The 22,906-nt window shown below is 38.5% G+C and overlaps 1 protein-coding gene and 1 pseudogene across 1 annotated transcript in view; both read right to left on the bottom strand.

Moving 5' to 3' along the window:
- The window catches only part of PLCB4 (phospholipase C beta 4), a 226,939-nt gene that overhangs the window by 187,793 nt on the left and 16,240 nt on the right, over positions 1 to 22,906 (bottom strand). The gene's annotated exons all lie outside the window — the stretch shown is intronic.
- LOC111825854 lies at positions 10,079 to 10,175 on the bottom strand (annotated as a pseudogene).

Raw genomic sequence — 22,906 nt, 5'->3', positions numbered from 1 at the left:
AGCATCCGCTTCTTACCCTGGTGGTCTGAAATATCATGAAAATGTGTTCAGTTATGGTCTATTCGTATGCTTATTCTTATCTATTCTACTTTACATTCACAGGGTCCTAGTGGTCTGAAACCTTGGAGAATTTAAAGAGTGTGTGTTGTTATTTCCTCTACTTCTTTTTCATTTTTTTTTCTTTCTCGATCCTCTATGAGAAGATGTAGGACGATCCTCTAATGTCTCAACTTTTCACTCATATATCCCAACTCTTTCTTCTTTGCTCTGTTTTTCTCCAAGGCCCCCTTTTCTCTGACTTCTCAGCCAGCCAAAGCAGCCCAGCCTAGGTCTTCCTGTTGTTTCTTCTATGCCTTTCTTTGTTTCACTGTCCTAAGTACATTTTTGCTGCCATCATAGACCCAATACCCTTTGGCTCAGTGCTATACAGCTCTTCCTTTTGGATAGCCCCATATCCCCATCCCCATCCCTTTTCCTTAAATAAATTTAATTTTTTCTTTACTCACCGTCTGAGATGGCTATTCAGCCTGCCCACGCACCACCCACCGACTTTAACCTTTCAGTTATGACTTAGTCATAATGGCTACATTGAAACAGATCTGGAATCAATTCAGTATTACAGAACTTTGTGGAAGCAAAACTGATTTTACTTACATTTAAAATTTAAACAAATCAATCAGTGAATTAATGTATTTTTTTCATATTATTCCCATCAATACTGTTTTAAGATATCCTATAAAAGCAAAGGCATTTAAAATTGTGTAGGTACCTCCATCCTTTCTGATGATGGTTGTCTATGACAAATAAAGAGCAAGATGTTAAGTGCCCTGTTTCCAGAAAGAGAATAAATACCACCTCAGAGGGGAGGACAAGAATCCCAAGATACATAGTGAGAACGACAATGGTCTCTGGGTGCCTACTTAATTGCTTTTCTCTCAAACTAGTATCAGAGTCATATTTGTAAAAAGTTACCCAGTAACTGTTCTCTGATTCTGAGTTCACCACCGCCTTGCCAGGAAATCTTGCTCTAGTGTGCGATCATTCCCAATCAGAACATAGACTTGTTTACAAAGTGCAGTTTCTTTCCTGTTGCTTCCATGTCACTCTTTCCTCAAACTTTGTTAATGGGCACACTAAGGGTCCCAGCATCTAAACCAGTGGTTCTCAACCTTCTGGCCCTTTAAATATAGTTCCTCATGTTGTGACCCAACCATAAAATTATTTTCATTGCTACTTCATAACTGTAATGTTGCTACTGTTATGAATCGTAATGTAAATATCTGATATGCAGGATGGTCTTAGGCGACCCCTGTGAAAGGGTCGTTTGACCGCCAAAGGGGTCACGACCCACAGGTTGAGAACCGCTGAAAGTCTCCAAAACTCAAATCCTTCTGAAGAAGTCCATTCTCAGGTGATTACACATGCATATTACACAACATTTACATAAAAATGTGAATAATGTTATTTAATTTTCCAAGTCAGATGGAAAACACTGTTCACACTGGAGCTACTTAAAAAGATATGCTGCCCAGGGGAATCCACTGCATGTTGTTAAATACCTGTAATGAAATGTAACAGCCACCAAAACAAGGCCAGATGCTTCAGCAGATGGTGCAAGTTGTCCACCCAACATCCTTTCTCCTGATTTCAGTGGGTGATGAAAATGAACTACAACTGAAATATACTTGCTAAAAATACTTCCTTCTTGAGGCTTCCTTATAATGAGAGGTAGAATTGTGACCCTGTTTAGTCTAATGAGAAGCATGTTGAGATTTGGGGGGTTAGCCTGTTTAATATAGATAGCTTTTGCTTTCTGCTGGGAGCATGCATGTGATACCTGGAGGTGTTGTGCTGATCTTGTAACCATGAGGCAATAGCATCAGGATGAGGCTTATCAACTCAAGATAGTGGAGAATAAATGTGAACAGAGACTTGATCCCTAAGGGAATGACTTAGCTCTTGAACCAGCCCTAGACTACCTATCACTGAACTCCTTGTTATGTGGGACAACTATGAACCTTTGTATTTAAATACTTTTTGGTTCCGAACTCATTTCTGACTAATATACTGGCAATACCTAAACTTTAGTGGCCCCTCCTGTCATCTGTATAGTAGGATTTTAATACTTGACCAAAATGGAGATGACTGTCTCCTCTACAAAACTTCTTTTAAATCTTAGATACAGGCCCATTACCCCTTACCAAACCTTTTGAGGTCTGATATGTTTCATATCCAGAAGGGTAGTATGAAGTACATATGGTACATTATGCAATAGCCCAAACAGATCTATGCATCACCCTTTAGTTTAGAGGTTAACAAACTATGGCCAGTGGGCCAAGTCCACCCTGCCACCTATTTCTGTAAATAAAGTTTTATTGGAATAGAGCCGCACTTTCATTTACATACTGTCTATGGCTGCTTTTGTGCTAGCTACAATGGCAGAGTTGAGTAGTTATCACAGAGACAGTATGATCCATAAAACCTAAAATATTTACTATCTGGTCTTGTATAGAAAAAGTTTTCTGATCACTAGCAAATACACCAGCATTTATGCAGTGACACCTATGGCTATTCACTCTAAGTGGGATAAATAAAGACTATATAATCTCCTATTGGTTCAGGCATAATTTTGCCAGTCAAATGATGCCAAAGTTAAGGGAAAACTAAGTTTTCAAAACTTTAATGCTTTCAGAATTATGGAAAAAGGGACTGAGGATCTGTAGTGGAGAGGAGAGAGGGGCAGGTCATCACGCTAAAGTAATCTACCATGGAGTGTTCAACTCGCTGACTAGTCCTTTAATGTCTGAAAGCCCAGAGGCTTACAAAATCCTGTTGATGGAGGACCCTAAGAAATAAAGAGGCAGCATACTGCAGTGGAAAGAACACTGCCTGAGAAGTAAGAATGACTTCTAACCCTACTTTCTGCTGACCTTGCTCTTCTCTGAGTCTCTGCATTCAAATCTGTCTAATGGGACCAAAGTATTACCAGCTCTGCCTGGAGCCACAGAAGGATGGTGAGATTATTTGTGAAAGTGCTATGTACATGGCAAGGAACAACACACCCATGCAGTGTGTATATTATTTATTTATTTTTCAAAATAGCAGACGATTTTTATGTAAATGAGAGAGAAAACAAAACAGCAGCCATGAGGAAACTCAATGAGATATAAGAACACTCAAAAGGCAGTTCAATGAGCTCAGGAATAAAATTAATGAACAGAAGGAGAACTTTACCAAAGATATAAAAACTATAGAAAGAACCAAACAAGTTCTGGAGCTAAAGAACTCAATAAATGGGATGAAGAATGGATATATTAATAACTGATACACAATGAAAACTAGTGGCGATGTCAAGACTGCCTATCACTGCCATTTTAGTCATCAGTCTGGCAAGATATACAGACATAAGGGAAATTCACTTAAAAATGCAAATATAAAACAATAAATTATAAATTCAAACATTTCTTTAGTTTAACTATTTAGAAAATGTACAACTGCTCAGCAAGACATTTCATAAAAACTGAAATAAAAGGCTGTAAGTAAAGTAGCAATTAAGAACGTTTTTTCATGTAAAAATATGACAAAACTTTTCACTTAAGCATAGAAATTAATCCTTTTGATAGTATAAGTTCATTTAATTCATAAAAATTAGAAATTCTCAAAGTAGGAACCCGCAAGTTCTCTATTGCATACAAAACTGTTATTAGGATTTCCAACACAAGGTGTCTCCAGGAAGGGCCTCTCATTAGTGGTCTGTCTTGCTGTTTCTGAAACAAGAAGTCCGGTGCTGATTTCTGTTAGCTGCTTCTTAGACCTGTAAAAATTGCCTGACTTGTTCTAATCTGTGTGCTACATCCGGTCTTGCACATTCTCCAATCCTCTCTAGACGCTGTTCTTCACGGTGTTTTACCCTATTTACTTCAATTTGTCTTCTGATTCTTATTAGTTCTTGTTTCTACCACTCTGCTCTAGTTGTCATTTCTTCACATTGCTTTTGAAGTACTTTGAATTCTATCTCCTGGTGAACTGTATTTCTTCAGGCCAACGCACACATTTTGAAGCTGCTATAAGCTCATCATTTTTCTGTTTTAACCTTCTAGTCTCAATTTCCATTTCTTTTATACTTGGGCTTAAAACTCTGGGGAAACTGAGCTCTTCATTGTAATTTCTTTTTGGCATATTTAAGGGTTCCTGAAGTCTGGTTATCTCTTTTTCTAAATCAACCTTTTGCTTCATTACTTCATGCAAGCTCTGTTGCAGAGATATGATTAAATCAATGTGTTTGATGCTTCCTTTTCATGCTGAGATTGTCTTCTGCTTTCATCTAATTCCTTCTTTAACTCTTGTATTTTATATTGTGAACACATATGATGATGTGATTCAACCTTCAGTAAAGCCTCTGTCGTAGGCAGTTTTCTTTTGGTATGAGCCAGTTCTCCTTGAGTTGTCTCACAACTGCCTTATTCCCTCTTACAGTCTTCAATGCTGTAACTTGTGTTTTAATGGTGTTATCAACTTTAGGGTTCATTTCAACTGCTTTACTAGACTGCCCTTCTTCTTTTCTTAACCGCACCGTATTTTTTTATATATATAACAGATCAGCTTTTCGTCTCTTCTCTTTTTCTTCTTTGAAGTTAAGTCTATCAGAATCTTCATTCTCCTCACTAGGAAGCTGCTGCTTATCACTTTGTTCACTGTTGCTTGGCTGTCTCACTCCAACTCTGTCACTGTCATCATCAGCACCATCATATATGTTTCCTGACACTTCCCTCTTACTACTTGTCTGCTCCTTCTTTTCTTCAACAAACACGGGTTCAGCTGGCTGGGGATACTCTTCATCTTCTCCTGGTATTCTTTTCCACAAGGATCCTGATCTTATACGCCAACTCATATTTCACACAAGTACATGGGCTTGTAAAGACGTTATGTCATGACTCTGCTGACAGGGTCATCCCCTCAAGCTGGTGACAAAGGCGATGTTTGCTCTCACAGCTGGATCCCCAGTTCAGGATGTGATGGAGGAAAATGGCCATCTCTCCTTCCTTCTCCTCCATTGTGTATATTATTGAGTAAATTAGATCTACTTCAGTATCCATGCAAGCATAAATATATATTTTACTAGAGATCATGTTTATTTAATTATTAGCTTTCCTACTTTTACTGAATAGTGTTTTATTGAAGAAATTTCAAAATTTATCTGGCCCTCCAAAATGTAAAGTATTCCTAATGATATTTCTTAATTCTAATACTAGGAATTTAATATTATGCTTTTAATATTTTGCTGTCCTATGCATAATTGGTGTCATCTGGACCATATTTTTCAGGGACCTTCTCTGAATAGCCATTGGACCACTTCTAGCAAATATCCAAAATTTCATGGGGATTTTACCATATTCATGTTTTATTACAATATAAGTATTAGAGAAAATCATGTAAATTTGACAGGTATTTAAATAAGACTTTTATTAATATTTTTAATCCTTAAAAATTTCAAAAATTAGATTTTTCTAATCTAAGGCTTTTTGAAATCAGAGAATCTATACAGTTAAAATATTGACTTAATTTTCAAAAAAAAAAGATGATCTTGTTGGCTGTATTTCTCCAATTGCTTAGTATTCACACTCTTGTGTATATAATTCAGACTGAAAATATTTATACTTTAATAATGATTTCCATAAAATATTTATACTTTAATAATGATTTCCATAAATTGATAAGATTCTCTTAAAATTTAGTTCTCTTTGAATAAATACAGACTAATCTGTATTTATTTATCATACAGTCTAAATGTTACAGTCTAAATTTTAGAGAAGTCCTGTCATCACTGAAATGTATCCTGTACAGATGCTCCTCTACCAAGAAATGGGTTAGATTTCAAAAGGCTGTTGATCAGCCCCTTGGTTCTTCAGTCCAAGGGACCACAAACAGCATCTCCTGGCGCTGGGCAAACTGAACATGCTTTTGTTTTAATGTGGCTTTGTTTGCACTCGTGAGAGCCACTCAGGTGAGCCTATTTTTCAAGCTTGTCCCACTAAAGGTCCTTCCTCAGAAGAGAAACTCAGCAGATCTAGTTTGCAACAGAGCTCGTCAATGGGTAAGGCTGTGTTTCAAGGTATGTGCACATTTTGAGTCTCCAGAGAAGTGCACATGGGCAACTACCAAGGTACCCAAATATGGTCATAAAATCACCTCTCAGTTTGAGCTTATTGATTCAGAGCTGCTTTAAATGAGCAGACTTCATGCCCACCTCATTTAAGCTTATTATCCCAAAAAAGGCCAAACAAAAGAAGTAAAAACAAAGGCAGAAGTCTGAACACCTAAAGGAAATTAATTCTGAAAATTAATGCCATCTGGGGAGCATAAGAACAAAGAAAAGGCCACTGTCATGAAACACTGATGCTGAGTTAATGAATAACAAGACAGAAAAAGAACTGAGATGAATTTTCATGGGGCTAGAGTGTGGATGAAGAGCAGAAGAAACTGGCCTCCTTGAGGCCTTCGGAGTGGGTTTAGTATGTGCACAACTCAGACTGAAATTATTTATACAGTAATAATAATTTCTAGAAACTGATAGGATTCTCTTAAAATTTAATTCTCTTCAATAATTAGATTAGTCTATAGTTTTATTTATCACACTGCCTACATGCTGCACAGGCAAATTTTATCAGCTCAGAGCAGGAGGCCTAACCTAGGAGAATAAGGAAGGTAAGCGGTGGTGAAAGCAATGGACAAGGAAACAGAGAAAAGAGTTAGTCAGTGATTGAATGAAGAAAGAAGACTAAGTGTGACCTAAGCAAGCATAGCAGATTGCAGTCGGACCCCTTTCCTTGCTGGAAATAACCACAGGACAGAGAAAAGCAAGGATGGAAACCGCTGTTGGTTACTTACTCAAGAACATCTATCACAATATTGCTTGGGTTGCAATGCATCTGATTTGAGATGAATCAAAATTAGTCTGGACCAGTGGTTCTCAAACTTGGCTGTATATTGGAATAGCCCAACAAGCTTCAGTAAAATACTGATGCCTGGACCCCATGACAGAAAGTCCAAATCCAAGGTTCTGGGTGAGGTATAAGCATCAGTATTTTCTAAAGTGCACACCATCATGTTAAATCATAGCCAAAGTTGAGAACAGCTTAGAATGATTTTGCTCCAACTTTTGTGTATTAAACTAAAATGCAGATTTTTTAAAAATATATTTTTACTGATTTTAGAGAGGAAGGGAGAGGGAGAGAGATGGAAACATCAATGATGAAAGAGAATCATTGATTGGCTGCCTCCTGCATGCCCCCTACTGGGGATTGAGCCAGCAGCCCAGGCATGTGCCCTTGACCAGAACTGAACCCGGGACCCTTCAGTCCACAGAACGACACTCTAACCACTGAGCCAAACCAGCTAGGGCTATAATGTAGATTTCTGATTGACTAAATCTAGGATACAACACAAGATTCGGCAGGTCTAACAAGCTCTCAGATGATTCTGTTACTGCTGCTCCCTGACCACACTTTGAGTAGCAAGGGCCTAGTCATGCACTGTCTCATTCAACAGCTACCAGCCACATGTGACTGCTGAGCACTTGAAATGTGACTAGTGTGACTGAGAAATCAAAATTTTAATTTAATTTAAATTTAAAATCTGAAACGTGATTTGATTATTGGAAAACATTTAATTATACACAGAGCAATCTGGGTATGTGAGTATTTTTTTAATTGTGACTTATGAGATCTACATACAATCTGTATTCATGTTTGTATATCTCATGTATCTGTATATCTGATAAAAACTTAGCTTCTGAATTGAAATGTGGTAAAAGCATAAAAGACAGACTTCATTTCAAAGACTCAGTGTGAAATAAAGAATATAAAATATCTCATTGTCAATGTTTGTGTATTGTTTGCATGTTGAAATGATAATCCAGAAATATTGGGTTAAATAAAATGTATTGTTAAAATTAACTTCAACTATTTTCTCTTTTTTTAATGTAGCTACTAGAAATTTTTAAATTATATATGTAGTTAGTCTTACATTTCTTTTGGACAGCATTGGTCAAAATCAAAGGCAATTGAGGGTTTTCCTGTTACATGTTGTTAACAATTGGTCTGATGTGTGTGTATGTGACCCAAATCTAGCTGATGAGAACCTAAGGGGAAGCTATAAGAAGCCTTTTGAGAAAGAGATTATACCTTCATAATAAGAGAAAGCTACATTTAAAAACAAAAGTACTCTGCATCCTTTCCTCCTCTTTTGTTCCAGCTGCATTTAAATGAAACTAGGAGTGAACAAAACCCATAGAGCTTTGGCAGCTATTTTACCACCATGAGGAAATGAGACCCCTGAGTCTTTGATGCCCCTTTGAGTTGCAAATCAACACAGGACCCTCCACCTCTGAATTTCTTTTTAGATAAAAAATTATAATAAATGCCCTTGTGGTTTAAACCAGAGCTTCTTATATGTTACTGTACATATGTTTCCTGGGGATACTGTTAAAATGCAGATTCCTTTCCAGCAAGTCTAGGGCGGGACCTGAAATTCTGAATTTCTAACAAGCTCCCAGGTGATATCTATGTAGTTGATACAAGGATTGCACTTTCATTAGCAAGGGCTCAAACCCAAATTAGATACTCTAGTATTTGCTGATGAAAGCATTCTTAGTGGACACAGGCAGCAATGCCAATCTCTGCCCAATAACAACAGCTCCATTTGCACACTGGCTGGCATTATGATCATTACTGACCAACTGGGGACCCAGGACATTGGGACGTGTCCCTTTCCAAAGAGATAATAGCTATTATGGGAGCAAGAAGGTAAAAAGCAAGGGCTCAGTGGCGATATGACTTTGGAAGATGCTGGGGTAAAAGAAGGTAAGCCACATCTCTTGACTAGTGGACTTTGCATGCACAGTCACAACTATGGTAGTGCATGCTTCAACTGTGAAAATACTGTTAATTACACACTTGATTACAAAATGAATTCTTTTCACAGAGAACCTCATTGGAGTAATAGGCCATGGAAAATATTTTGTGAAATTATGCATTATTTAGATCATGAGTTAATAGAAAACATCAAGGCCTACAAGCCTTGATGCCCAAGAAAATGTAGTTTATGTGGTGCTAAATATAAGAAGAATGGAGCTTGGGGTGAAGAAATCTAGATTCAAACTACTCACCTTGTAGCACACATCACATTCCAGCTATGTGATGATGGACATCGCCTATACATGGTGAGCTGAGTTCTTCACCCATAAGACAGGAGAATGTCTGCCTACATCACAGAACTATGGTCAAGATAATATGTGCTCACACTTTTCAAAATGACACTTGGATGTGAAACAGAGTTAAAACTTTACATGCACACACACTAGAGGCCCGACGCACGAAATTCGTGCAAGGGGCTCAGCCCCTGCAGCCCCTCGCAGCCTCAGCCAGCCCTCACAGCCCCTTCTTTGTCCGGAAGGTCGTCTGGAAGGATGTCCAGAAGATTGTTCGGCTGTTTGGTCTAATTAGCATATTAGATCTTTATTATATAGGATATATATATATATTTTTTCTTACAACAAGTACATCATGGAGTAGAATATATAATTTGCATGTAGTCTAAAGCTAATAACTGGGAGAAAATCTTGGCTTCGTGAATATTGTGGGGAACTCATCCACTTTCCTCTGCTCTTAAGAGTCCTTCATAGAAAAGCTGTGCATGATTGGAAGTGCTTTAAAGCCAAAGAGCTCTTGGAGTCTGAGGAAAGCTGTTGGTACCACTTGGCAAGTACAGGCTAGCTACCCAGCAGGTCTCCCCACAGGGCATTCATCCCATGGATGGCCACCACTTTCCAGAGTTTGCATTTTCACATATGAGATTTTAGCCAGAGTTCATGAGGTTTTGAGGAACTGATTTATATTTTTTAAAGCCCAAGACACTGAAGGATTTATTAAAAATGTATTGGTTTGATACTGTTTAATATTATATAAGTTTCATGTGTACAATTCTACAATACATCATCATCTGTATATTGCATTGTGTGCTCAGCACCCAAAGTTTAGTCTTCAGTCTCCATATATTTGACCCCTTTTATCCTCTTCAAAAAAATTTGGAATGCTTCACAAATTCATCCCTGAGCACGGGCCATGCTAATCTTTGTATCATTCCAATTTTAGTATATGTGCTGCTGAAGTGAGTATGAAAGGATTTTTTAAGTGACAAAACAATTTATTGTAAAAAAATTTTAATAATTCTTAGGTGAATCATATTCTTTGACCATTGAAATTATTTGCTTTTTAGAGACAATGATATACATGAAGAAACTATTCTTTTGTGAGCAGTACTGATGATAATCTGTCAGTTATATCTGCTTCTATTTTTTATACTTCAGTAATTGACATCCCTACCTTCTAATGTCTTTAGATAAAACTTTAAATGTTATTCTTTTGCTCAAAAAATATTTACCTGGTTCTTTCAATGTTGCTATATGCTGAGAACAGAAATATGCGGTAGACATGGTCCTGTCTTGTGCAGAGGTTAAAAAACAAGTGAGAAATAAAGCATGTACTTGAATAATAGCAAGTTAAGTCAGTGTCATTAAAACCTTATGAAAGTACATGAATCATTTCTGGTTTAGGGTATGTAGTAGGCAGAATAATAGCTGCCTAAGGATTCCCACTTCCTGAAACCCAGAATCTGCAAATACATTATGTTACATGGCAAAGAGAAATGAAGGTTGCAAATGCCATTAAGATTGTTAATCAGTTGATTAGCAATCAGTGGACCCAATGCAATCACAAAGGTCCTTCAATGGGGAAGAAGGAGGCAGAAGAGGAAGAAATAAAAATGACACTGTGAGAAAGGCTCCATGGGACAAGGATGGTTTTGAAGATGGGAGGGGGTCACAAGCCTAGGAGCACAGGTGACCCCTAGAAGCTGGAAAAGGCAATGAAATAGTCTCCTCAGAAAGGAAGGCAGCCCTGCCAACACCTTGCCTTTAGCCCAGTGAGACCCATTTCTGACTTCTGACCTCCAGAGCTGTAAGATAATACATTTGTCTGTTATAAGCCACTAACTTGTGCTATTTTCTACAGCAGCAATAACAATTTAATATAGGGGATCAGAAAAACTTTGTGAAGGAATAAGCCTAGAAGTTGGTCCTTAAAGAATTGGAAGACATAGTTGTAATTCTCAATAAATTAAAAATAAATATGTAGTGCTCAACATGTTAAAGGATCTGCTAGGTGAGATTTATTTTTCCATCCAATTAAACAAAAAACCCAAAAATAAATAATGCAAACTCTTTATACAATTTTTACTAACTTAGTCTAACATAAAAGACAGGCCTTCTTATATTCTAATGATATATACAAGAGATGCCAAAATTAATCATTTGAAAAATATGTACTGCTCTGAAAGCATCAAGTGATTACCACATTTTATTCCCCATCTTACAAATTATCCCTTTATCCCACCCATTGCAAAAAACTATTCAAGTTAACATGGTGTATTAAAAGTTTTCCAAATTTGGTATTAATTCCAAGCAACTCAGAAAGCTTCAAAGTCCGGAGGAATTAGATGGCTTCAAAGATTAAAAAAAAAAAAGAAGAAGCAAATGTCAATCATATAAAGAGCTGCCAGTGTTCAAGTAAACATAATTCTCATAGGTTTTATCAGAATACATACACACACACACACACACACACACACACACACACATACTCTGATGGGCAAAAGTTGTGAGTATGCAAAACTCCATTCTTGTTTTGTTTATTAGTTAATTATTGTATTATTTTTATTATTATTACCCTACTTTTACTTACCCCTGCATATATATGTATAATATATAACACACATTTTCTGAATATATGTATATATTTACATATATACATGCACATATATATGTACAGTAATAGAGATACAGAGATGATATAATACATATGTAATATAGACATTTATCTTGTTTTACAATTAGTAGAGCTAATGGGACATTGATGCAATCAAAAATATTGTCCACAATCATGTTCTGTCTTGTAAGAACTCCTGCACTGATTCAGCTTGACTATAAGGAAAACTATATTTTGCTTCTGTAAGCCAGTGTCTTGTACAACAAAGGGTTTTTAGTATTATTTTTAAAAGAATGAATGGAAAATATTTCTGTGTACTTTCTATTGAGAGGAAATGGAAGCTGCGTTAACAACATGCTTCCCAGTGTATCTCGGCCCACAGATATTGGACAGCAGTGCAAAGTCTAGGCGTAGAAACCCAATCAAGAGCCTGCAGCACCTGCCTCCTCGGCAACTTCAAGGAGCCTGGGTATGTTTTATCATAATCGCTCTACTGGGCAGTTTGTCTCAGATGGCAAGCTGCCCCAAGCCCCTTCAGAGAAAGATAGAGGGAACAGGTTCAACAAGTAAATATCAAAAGTAATTAATCAGAGTATAGCATATGCAAGAAACTTATCAATCCAGTGCCATTAGCAAACATTCAACTAAACAAGGCAATTGTCTTGCAGGATTAGAAACAGAATTGTGTATGAGTGGGGGGCATGGGCCACAAGCCAGGGCAGCTCTAAAGCTCAGTTTCCACAGCATGGGAGGGGATACAGAAAAGTTAGTTTCCACTGCACTTGCAGAAGATTGTGTTATTACTCAAAAAAAAAAGTTTATACAGTATCTACAATATCTTAGGTGCTATGGTACACATGCAAAAGTTCTAAAAATTGTGCATACCTCTAACCTCATAAATTACTTTAAAGTACTTAATGTTGACTCAAGCTTACATGATGACCATTGAACTGCACAGAGACTTGCTTAGAGTTGTTTCTAAAACACACTTTTCAGTGCTAGCCCGTGTGGCTCAGTGGGTTAGAGCATCAACCCATACACCAAAAAGTCGAAGGTTTGATTCTTGGTCAGGTTGCAGGCTTGATCCCCAGTCAGAGTGCATACAGGAAGTAACCAATCAATGTTTCTCTCCCTCTCCCTCTCCCTCTCCCTCTCCCTCTCCCTCTCCCTCTCCCTCTCCCTCTCCCTCTCCCTCTCCCTCTCCCTCTCCCTCTCCCTTCCTCTCTCTCTCTCAAATCAGTTAAAAAATAATAAAATACACTTTTTAGTCTCTCTTAACCTGGGATCTAGAGAACTTGGAGGTGGGAGGCAGGAGTTGATGAACTAAGACGTAAAAGTTACATTTTATACTAACTTATCATTAAAATATAGAATTTTCTTTAACTATGACATAGACAAAAAACCTATAATCATATTAGCAGGATCTGTGATTCTGTCACCAATGGAAACCACAGAAATATTAATCTCATATCACTGTTGATGAAGTATCTTGTAATATTGCAAGGTCTCCTCTCTACTGTGAAAGCATAAGAGCTAATAGCCCTGCTACTAGATAATATTATGCTATGTATTAAAGATGAGTACATATTACTATATTACAATTCATAATATTTTTATAGCTGTAATACAATATAAATGTTTTCCTTGGTGATCTTATGTATTGCATTTTATGCATTAATCAGCATTATTCTGCAAAGGATCCTCTAGGTTTCCCCAGATGCTAAATGAGTCCATGACACAAAAATATTAAGACTACCTTGAGCTAGAACAACTAGTCAGTTTACTCAATTTCAAATTCCGTCAAAGTGAATGACTGAGATCATATAGGAAAGGAGCAGGCAATTCAAAGTATTTTCCCTTTAACTCATGTATTGCTCATGCAGCAGACAGTGGAGTAAACAAGACCTTCAAAACACCAGCGCAGGTGATGGGGGAGGTACAAGGAAGAAGAAAGTAATGCTGTCCTCAAGGAGCTCAAAAGCCTCGCAGGAAAATAACTGTAAAGATTCCAGTACACAGACAATGTCACTACAAGGTTATTGTTTGATTAAAGAACTAACATTTGCAATTGACCATCACTGAAAATTGTTAGCTAGGGGAGACTTAAGATATTCTTTAGAAAACCAGTCTGGTAGAGCAGTTTGTAAAGTGAGTTGGAGAGAGGTTGAGATTACCAAGGAGATACTTAAAATAACTCCAACAAGAGATACAATGGGTTGGTGGAGTGAAGTGCAAAGAGGGAAACTGAATGGTGCAAAGCTATGTGTTTTGTTTTTTGCTTTTTAAAATAATTTTTATTGATTTCATTGAGGAAGGGAGAGGGAGAGAGATAAAAACATCAATGATGAGAGAGAATCATTTATCAGTTGCCTCCTGTACACCCCCTACTGGGGATCTAGCCTGCAAACGGGGCATGTACCCTGACTGAGAATCAAATCATGACCTCCTGGTTCATAGGTCAACGCTCAACCACTGAGCCACACTGACCGGGCAAAAGGGAACTTCTTTTAAAGAACAAATTTAAGGGTTTCAGCAAAACAGCACCAACAAATTAACTTCACCTGAACACTCCTTCTTCTATTGATCATCAAATAAATATAGTAGAGACCTGAGTAGAGTGAAAAATTTGTTTTTTTAATAGAAACTTAAGATTTATCATTTGATGTTTCAGTCACATGTAGATTGAAATTATACCAGGCATGTGGCCAGTATTACCTATTTTTTTTTCTTCAGGCGTTAAAACTATCACTTGATTTTCATCTCCAGAATTAAGTTTCTAAAGAAACATTCTCAACTGGATTCATAATTCTGATAAAAGCTACTTGTCAGATTACATTTTTTTCATGACTAAATTTTTGTCCTTACTTGCAGACTAAATTGATGTAGAGTTCAAATTTCTCAAAAATATTTTGTAAATGTCACTATGTTCTCTGTGACATTATATGGCATTCTTTAACAGCTTTTTAATTGAATTCAATTTGCAGTGGGAAATGAAACCTAATTCTCTTTGGGGTTTCTGGAAGATGTGGGAAAGTTCATCTGAATAAAGAAAGAGAAATGACTCATGACTAAGAGGCAGTAATATTGCAGAATCCCATCCCTGAGAGCTCACACCGACACCTCAAGATTAGGGGTCACAGACAAGACATCATTGCTCACAAGGGACAACTCCTCTCCTAAACATGACAATGAACTGATCACTCAATACTAGCTGTGGCTAAAACAACCTCTGAATGCCCAGGATACATGGAGAGATTTGAGTCCATAATAATATAAAATAATATTTACAGAGAGCTGACTATGTTCCAGCCACAGTTCTTATGTTTTACATAAGTAAGCTCAATTAAGCTTCACAACAACCCCTGAGGTGTTCATTAATTAATAATAATTCCCATTTTACAGATGAGAGAGCGGAGGCACCACATCACTAGCCTGAGGTCACACAGCTAGGAAGTGGCATGTCTGGGATCTGAACCCATGTACTCTGGTTCTAAGGCATCCCTTTAATAATTGCCTCACCTTCATACCCAAGTTCTGAAAAACTAACATTCCAAGAAAGCTGAAGTAAAAAACAAAAGCAATCAAAGCACTACAATTTTTTTAAATGCAAAATTGCTAATTCAAACCATTTTAGAGAAGTCATAAAGGGCCTTGAGAATTAATCTGCTTCAGCCCCCTGTTGGCTAATGCCTCTCTAAACTGTTCCTTCACAAACACAGGTTGGAGGACTGGCTGTATTAACAAGCACATGAAATTTCCAAATGCATCTAACAACTGTGGAGAATCACAAAATCACTCAGGACCCCCACTGAAGTCATTTATTGACAGGAATCTTGCCTCTTCCTAAGAGAAATTTCTTCTGGGTTAATTTGAACAGCAATGAAGAACAGCTCAGCATCATTCCTTCTAAGTAAAATACTTCAAATTTTTAATTTTATCATTGTCCTCTCTTGGTTCACCAAGCCAATTTCTTTAACCGTTCTTTCTAAAATTTCTATGCTGCTAACAATCTTGTTTTTTGTTTGTTTTTTAAAATATATTTTTATTTCATAGAGGAAGGGAGAGGGAGAGAGAGATAGAAACATCAATGATGAGAGAGAATCATTGATTGGTTGCCTTCTGCACGCCCCCTAATGGGGATCAAGCCCACAGCTCAGGCATGTGCCCTTGACCAGAATCGAACCCGGGAACCTTCCATCCACAGGATCGAACCCAGGAACCTTCCATCCACAGGTCGGCGCTCTATCCACTGAGCAAAACCAGCTAGGGCTAACAATCTTGTTTGTTCTTCTTTGAACCTCCTAACAATTTTTCTATGCCCCTTTTTAGGGTTTGCAGATAAAATACAGGGCACCCAGTTAAATTTGATTTTGAGATCAACTGCAAATAATGTTTTAGTATAAATATGTCTCATGCATAAGTATATCCCAAATATTACATAGGACATACTTATACTAAGAAATGACTAGCTAATGATCCAAAATTCAAATGTGACTGGTGACCCTGTCTTTTTATTTGCTAAAGCTTACTATTTTCTCTCTTTTAAATTTGTCTAAACCACAATCAATCTTCTAATTCAGCTGTCTCAAACCTGAGCATGCAACAGAATCAACTAGAGGTTTGTTAAAACATAGACTCCAAGTCATTCTCCCACCCCCTAGCTTCTGATTCAGTGGGTCTGCCTTGATGCTTGCAAATCTGCATTTCCAATAGTAGGTGCCAGGTGATACTGATGCTGCTGCCCTGGAGACCGCATTTGGAGAACCAGTACTCTCTCTAATCCCCAGATGTAGGTGAGCATAGGGAAGGAGCACCTCCAAATCTGTAAAAGCCCCAGCTAACTTGTACAAACCCAGAGGACAGCATGAGAATCTCATCTATGCCCACTCGACACTCAAGTCCCCTTCCCTGAACCAGATTAGGAAATCAGAAAATATTTGAGTTCAGGTCCAGCCACTGTTCATATTGGATTAGATTCCCCAAGATGGAAAGGACCTCTTTAAGCTTCAAATGAATTCTTGTCCCGAGGCAAGCTTGTCAAAGGACCCATGATGAGCCAGCCCTTTGTTTTCACGTGCCCCTGAGATAATTAATTTGCCCCTTGTCCCCAAGGAGGAGCCTGGAAGGGGCTCCATCCCAATTTCCATTCTGAAAAGCAGATCTCCTCATAATGACTATTTCTGTTATACTCTCTGACCTTTCTCAAACCTAAGAACCCTGGTGAATCTTCCAGACCCAAGAGTCTGACCAAATAACTGCCCTGTCCCCCAGGCATACTATTTGGTACAAGAGCCTGTGGCAGATTGCTTTGATGCTTCCAATTAACAGTCTCCCTGAATCCTTTGCCTTTGTCCTGTGTTTTTGAAGTTTCTTCCCATTCTGGCTCTGGGGTTGGCGCTGGGACTTGTTTTGGCCAACAAATGAAGTAGAAGTGACATGTACCAGTTCCAAGCATAGACTTCAGAAGCCTTGCCTGCTTCTGTTTCTTCTCTTGGAACCCAGCTCAGCTGACATGAACAAACACAGGCTAACCTGATGTGGCATGAGAAACCCCGTGGAACAAACCTAAGCCACCCAACTGGGGTCATCCAAGATTGACTAGTCCCCATGGGACCCATTAGCTGAACACAAACACATGAGTAAGCCCAAATGACCCTAGTCCACACCAGTAAAAATGCCCAGCTGGACCATGAATTTGTGACCAAAAATAAATGTTTATTGTTATAAGCCAAGGTTCTAGGGTGATGATTATGTAGCATTATTGTGGCCATGGATAACTGATAAAGTGCCTGACATTCTGGTCATGCCTCTGCTGGACTCTCTGATTCCAATAATTCTGTCAAGACTTCTCCCTGCCTGGCTCCTACCAAGGCCTGCTCTCTAGGGAAGGATTATCTTCATTCTGGCCTCTCCAGGGTCTGCCCTTGGTTCAAAGCCTTCCACTTCCATTGGTACTCTGAGCATAGTCCTTGAATGCATCTGCTGATTCATTGCACAACTATCCTGAATTAGGCAATCATATTCAGCGTGGTCAACACTAAGCACAGTTCTTTCATTTCCTTCTCTTTTATGTTTGGCCAATTTTGTTTCCCATTCTGCTCTGGCTGACTGGTGTTTCTTAAGGGTGTGTGTGTGTGTGTGTGTGTGTGTGTACGCCATGAGATGAACAAATGAATGACTGATATACTAATTTGCCAGTGCCTGCTTCTCAAATAAGAAATGCAAAGAAGGGGTGTGAAAGGGCAAGATAAATGGGACCCAGGGAAGAGAGGCAACAGTATTTACCTGACTCATAAAATCATTGCTGGTATCAACAAAATCAGAGAAGCCTTCCCCATTCAAGTGAGCAGTTTCTTCGCAGCTAAACAATAAAGTTAACCCCACCAGAAAGTTTTTCCTACTTATTTTTATTTACTTCTTGTTTTGCTTATATTTCAAAGAAAACTAAACCTAAATATTCCTTCCACAGGCATTATCTTTCATTGTACAACTTTAAGAAAGAAGGAATATGAAGGAAGGAATGTAACTGATTCAATGGGCTAGATAAGATTTTTGTGACTCAATTCAATTCTTTGCGACCATGGGGAAGCATGGTAAGGAAGTTCTGATGTGTACCACAGCCCCTCAAAGCAGACAAGAAAAGTATAACCTAAGTAGCTAGGGTTGTTGGACTGAACTCAAATGTTTGCTTCCCCTCCCTTCCTCTCTCCTTTTCCCCATACATTTCCCTGATCCTCCCAATGAAGTGAAAGTAAAGGAATAAAGAAGAGAACTGACTGATGATTAAAGAGGTCAGAAAGAGTCAAGAGCAAACAAAATTAGAAGATAGAGACTAAAAGAATGAGATCAGAGCAGAGGAAGTTGCAATTCAGAATGGAAGGAGGGAGTCGCAGTGGGCATGGCTTGAGCTGCCTGGTACAGAGGGTAGGAGGAATAATCGAGCTTAGACATGGCACAGAGATTTTAGAAGGATACATAAAAGGCAAACGCTGAAAGACTGAGGATATAAAGTTTTTGACAAGGAACTAGTGTCACAGAGAGAATGGAGGGGAAAATTGAGCAGAAGGGGACCAGAGGGAATTAGCATGGTGAAGGAAAACATGAGACATATTTAACAATCAGTACTAGGCAGCCATTAAAAATCCAGTTTGTAATGAATATATACCAGCATGGGAAAACCATCATGAGATAAGATGTAAAAAAATAACAAGAACATGCTCCAATATTTGACAATGTAAGAATGAGAGGACTGTTTAGAGATGTGGGAATGAAAGAATGTTCCAGAGAAGGACAACAGATTGAACAATAACAACTTACATGGCAGGGGAGGCAAGAGAGACAGAGAGACAGAAGGAATAAGAAATAGAGGTTCAAGAATGCTACAGAAACTAACATAGGCCACTAGCAGAAGAACTTTACATAGTAATGTAATTACTAAAAATATCAACTTTTTTTTATATGAGTTAAATTCATATTCATTAAATAAGTCAATAACTAATGCCCAAAATTATCCCAGTACTAGAGAGTGGGGATATACTTTAATTTATAGTCATTACCAGGATCAGATTTGAAAACAGAAATGGTTACAGTGGTTGCTTTTAAAGAATCGGATGTGTGAGTGTACAGGAACTGACCCATTTCAGCATGTCTTTTTCACTATTTTGGTTGTTTTGCATATTACATTATTCAATAAAAACATAACTAAAATGTTATACTTCCCTGACTAAGTAATTATTAAGCATAGATCACCCAGTTGGCAATCCAGGGGCAGAGGAAGGCTTTTTTTTTTAGATAAATCAGAAAGTCCCTCAAATATAATCTGATTATCCTCGAGCACCATCATAGATAGAATAGAAAACTGCACTAAATGCCTCAGTAATGAGGAGCTGCTGTTGATTTCCACTTTCTTCTTATGCCTTGGAAAGTTAAGGAGGCAGCAACCACCCAGGAATGTGGTGTTACCCAGCCTCAGTGTCAGCTGTAGAGAGGACTGGAATGTAAGATCAAACTGGGAAATGAAAGGCTGTGCGGTTTCCCAGCGCTCCTGCTCTGAGCTGGGAGACGACCAAGCCTACATCAGATGCGGTGTCCCGCGAGGGTGCCCGGTCCACCTTCCCCTCGACAGCACAAGTGCAGCAGCCCGCATCCACCAACCTGGCAGGCCCCAAGCTCTGAGCACATGGCCACTTCTGCTGCTAGAAACCATCTCTGTGGGCCAGGAGTGCTCGTTCTGAAGACACAGCAGAATGCTTTCAGGGGTGAATGGTGAAATAATTTGTGCTGGTGGTACATCCTCAGACCCCGAGTTCTTTCTGCAACTTCCTCACCCTACACCTCCCAGTATCACCATTCTAACCGGGCCGTTCTCATGCTCTGCCCTGGACCACTCCACAAGGCTCACTGCTGTGCAAACTCAGGTTCCTTCTTTTCAAGGCCCCAGTCCCTGCTTCCAGCCCCACAACCCAGCCATTCGGCCTGTGCACCACCCCTTTCATGCTTGTCTGTTTCTCTCCTGATGAAAAACTTTCTTTGGCTCATCACTGTCCACAGTCATGTGTCCCCAAGAGTGTCCCAAGCAACACTAATGTCTCCATGAATGCTTATAAAAATACTAAGAAATCAAAGGGAAATAAAGGATTCCATGGAAAAACCGTTTGGCAAACACTGCATAGTGTAACTCCCACTGGGAGAGTCACAATCTACATTAGAATGCTTTGGGGTCTGGGAATCCCTGGTAAAGAAAGTGTCTATAGCTCTTTCTGATTCAGCGGTCCACTTCTGCACAAAACATCTATTAACACTGCTTAAAAGTCCTCTTTTGTTGAGCCAACTTTGGCCACACTACTGGTTTGTGTTCCCAGGAACCGTGGTCTGTCTAGTATAGTGCTTCTCAAAAGAGTGGGAGGGGATGGCTTGTGCTGCCAGAGATTCTGCGATTCTGAGATTCAACAAACTCCGGGGATGCTGCTGGTCCCTCAACACCACCACCACCAGAAACAGCCTCCTAAGAAAAAAATCCAAAACTCCTTAGCACAATATTCAGGGTCTTTCTTATTTTAATCAGGCCTTCTTCACTCTCCTTTTCTCCCATACCTTTACTTTGGTTGTCTAAGGCTGCAGCCCAAAGAACTACCTCCTTTTCCCTATATCCTCATTGTCCTCCCTAGCCTCCATTATCCCCCTCGGCCAAACCCTTCTATCTTCAAGATCTGGGACTAACAGATGCCTGGCTGGCTTGTCTTTACCTTCTTTAAACACTTTAGAAATTCTATCCTGGGTCGTAATTGCTTATGTGCATTGCTTATCTTTACTGTAGCCTGGGAGCTGTAGGAAGTCATATTCTGTGTCTGACTTATGTTCATAGATGACAATATCTGCTTTATAAATATTAAGAATGCTTTATAAATATTAAGGGCTCAATAAACATTTGATAAGTAAATGTATGTATGGCTAGCAGTGCAGCTGATCTGAATTGGAGAAGATCCTTATTGTCTCGAAATTGCAAGACAGATATGCAAACCCATTTTGGCTAGTGAACTCTGCTAAATTCAAATTCAATTCAGTGACTATCTAGTAAGCACCTCTGAGGGCTTGGAAATTAGGCTGCCCAGAATGGTTGTGCAGTTTGTTTATAGGAGTAGTTGTATATGGTGGTCCAAATCAGAAAATGAGAAAGTGATCCTTAACAACATAAAGCTAACAAAGTCTGAGGTGTGTGTGTGTGTGTGTGCGTGTGTGTGTGTGTGTGTGTGTATTATAGGTCATTTAAACATACACATACCTATATATGCCTTGACCTGGGAAATGGTTAGATGGGTGTATATACAAGTAAAAAAATATTGAATTATAATGTATGCATTTTCCAGTATGTAAGTTATACTCCAATAAATAAAACACAGTGGAGAAACATGAGGAAAAATAATGCATATAATACAGAAAGACCATATTTTAAAGATCTTATTGATCCTTTGTCATTCATTCTCTCTTAAGACCATAAGACTGTAGGAGAGTGACCCATTATTCTACAATCTGTATTTCTGTGACACAGCAAATGTATCATTAGGGAATCATTTAGGGAACTTAGTAGAATAAAAATTATGAACTAGGTATCATGATGACATATGAGGGGTGATAGATACAAATAAGAGGAATCTGTATGCTGTTGGGTCAATAACATACATTTCAACTGTCCTTTCCCAGGAAAGAAAGGACCATGTTCTTTTGTTTCTTCCAGGCCAAGTTTTATCCAAAATCATATAACCTAAACCACCTTTGGAGGAAAAAGAATTCAGCTGTTGATAACATCTGAATTGTTAGTTTCCATAGAAACTCTTGTAGAATGCTCCAGCTAGTCTGGACTAAGTGCCTCTCCCATGAATTCAAAATGAGTCCAGGAAAACCCTGACACCACCCAGTCCTGTCTGTTGCAAAAGGACAGAAGAGCACTTAAGTCAGCATCTGTTACCGTTATCAGAAGAGCTGTCTCCATTACAGACACACAAATGAAAGATTAAACACTGCCTTGTCCAATTAGCCTAAACCCTAGGCTGTTCCCTGCAAGACTCCCGTAAAAAGGTTCCTGAGATTCATATTTGAAAAAAAATACACAAAAGCCCAAACCAAGAGAAAAGGCCCAGGCAATAGAAAAGGAACCCTGTGTCCTATCAATTCATATCATTACATAATTACCAGGAGCCTGTAGTTCTTTATGTGGGAAATTGATTCTCCATTACTCTGGCAGGGACAGCAGCAACAATGTCAGGCGTGGGAAGAAGGCACAGACCAATATATCATTTAAATGTTCTTAGTTTTATCCAGCATACCTGCTCACCATAACCAGGCTCTCCTGTGCAAATACCAAGACATCAAGAGCTTCTCACCCTTTTTCATCTCATGGCACACGAAAACTAATTGCCAAAATTCTGTGGCACACCAAAAAATATTTTTTGCTGATCTGACAAAAAAAATTGTATAATTTTGATTCACTCACACTGGAGAGCTATTGTTTGCTGTTGTCTTTTTTTAATTGACAATCTAAGAGAAATAAGGTCAGTGTCCCTAACTAAATAGTCAAGTATTACATG

The sequence above is a fragment of the Myotis lucifugus genome, unplaced genomic scaffold (assembly GCF_000147115.1).
Source record: "Myotis lucifugus unplaced genomic scaffold, Myoluc2.0 scaffold_42, whole genome shotgun sequence".
Lineage (NCBI taxonomy): Eukaryota > Metazoa > Chordata > Mammalia > Chiroptera > Vespertilionidae > Myotis > Myotis lucifugus.
This window is presented reverse-complemented; position numbering and strand designations above follow the sequence as displayed.